Consider the following 2,605-nt stretch of genomic DNA (forward strand, 5'->3'; position numbering starts at 1 on the left):
GCACTCTGTACGCAATTTAAAAACGGTTTCAGATTACATCATAGTTGTTGTTTTCTGCAGATATAATTTGATATAATTGTTTTATATTCTGAAATAATTTGATATCATTTCAATTCTGAAACAAGAAACACAAAACTGCGTCTTCTCATATGTTTGAAGTTGATCTACATTGGACTGTTATAACACATTCATAAGCACTGCATTATCCACTAATCCCTACACACACACACACTATCCACTAATCCCTACACACTAACCCACTACACACACACACTATCCACTAATCCCTACACACTAACCCACTACACACACTATCCACTAATCCCTACACACTAACCCACTACACACACACTATCCACTAATCCCTACACACTAACCCACTACACACACACTATCCACTAATCCCTACACACTAACCCACTACACACACACACACACACTATCCACTAATCCCTACACACTAACCCACTACACACACACTATCCACTAATCCCTAAACACTAACCCACTACACACACGCTATCCACTAATCCCTACACCCTACACCCACTACCACACACACACAACCACCACTAATCCCTACACACTAACCCACTACACACACACACTATCCACTAATCCCTACACACTAACCCACTACACACACACACTATCCACTAATCCCTACACACTAACCCACTACCACACACACACTATCCACTAATCCCTACACACTAACCCACTACACACACACTATCCACTAATCCCTACACACTAACCCACTACACCACTATCCACTAATCCCTACACACTAACCCACTACACACACACTATCCACTAATCCCTACACACTAACCCACTACACACACACATATCCACTAATCCCTACACACTAACCCACTACACACACACTATCCACTAATCCCTACACACTAACCCACTACACACACCCTATCCACTAATCCCTACACACTAACCCACTACACACACACTATCCACTAATCCCTACACACTAACCCACTACACACACACTATCCACTAATCCCTACACACTAACCCACTACACACACACTATCCACTAATCCCTACACACTAACCCACTACACACACACTATCCACTAATCCCACCTAACCCACTACCACACTACCCCCTACACACACCACACACTCCACTAATCCCTACACACTAACCCACTACACACACACTATCCACTAATCCCTACACCAACCACTACCCACTCCACAACCCACTACCCACTAACCCACCCACACACACACTATCCACTAATCCCTACACACTAACCCACTACACACACACTATCCACTAATCCCTACACACTAACCCACTACACACACACTATCCACTAATCCCTACACACTAACCCACTACACACACTATCCACTAATCCCTACACACTAACCCACTACACACACACTATCCACTAATCCCTACACCACTAACCCACTAATCCTACACACTAACCCACTAACCCACACACTATCCACTACACCCTACCCACTACCACACACACACTATCCACTAATCCCTTACCACTAACCCACTTACACACACACTATCCACTAATCCCTACACACTAACCCACTACACACACACTATCCACTAATCCCTACACACTAACCCACTACACACACACTATCCACTAATCCCTACACACTAACCCACTACACACACACTATCCACTAATCCCTACACACTAACCCACTACACACACACTATCCACTAATCCCTACACACTACACACCACTACCCACACAATCCACTAACCCAACACTAACCCACTACACACACCTATCCACTAATCCCTACACACTAACCCACTACACACACACTATCCACTAATCCCTACACACTAACCCACTACACACACACTATCCACTAATCCCTACACACTAACCCACTACACACACACTATCCACTAATCCCTACACACTAACCCACTACACACACACTATCCACTAATCCCTACACACTAACCCACTACACACACACTATCCACTAATCCCTACACACTAACCCACTACACACACACTATCCACTAATCCCTACACACTAACCCACTACACACACACTATCCACTAATCCCTACACACTAACCCACTACACACACACACTATCCACTAATCCCTACACACTAACCCACTACACACACACTATCCACTAATCCCTACACACTAACCCACTACACACACACTATCCACTAATCCCTACACACTAACCCACTACACACACACACTATCCACTAATCCCTACACACTAACCCACTACACACACACACTATCCACTAATCCCTACACACTAACCCACTACACACACACTATCCACTAATCCCTACACACTAACCCACTACACACACACACTATCCACTAATCCCTACACACTAACCCACTACACACACACTATCCACTAATCCCTACACACTAACCCACTACACACACACTATCCACTAATCCCTACACACTAACCCACTACACACACACTATCCACTAATCCCTACACACTAACCCACTACACACACACATTATCCACTAATCCCTACACACTAACCCACTACACACACACTATCCACTAATCCCTACACAGTAACCCACTACACACACCCTATCC

The sequence above is a fragment of the Pangasianodon hypophthalmus genome, chromosome 15 (assembly GCF_027358585.1).
Source record: "Pangasianodon hypophthalmus isolate fPanHyp1 chromosome 15, fPanHyp1.pri, whole genome shotgun sequence".
NCBI lineage: Eukaryota > Metazoa > Chordata > Actinopteri > Siluriformes > Pangasiidae > Pangasianodon > Pangasianodon hypophthalmus.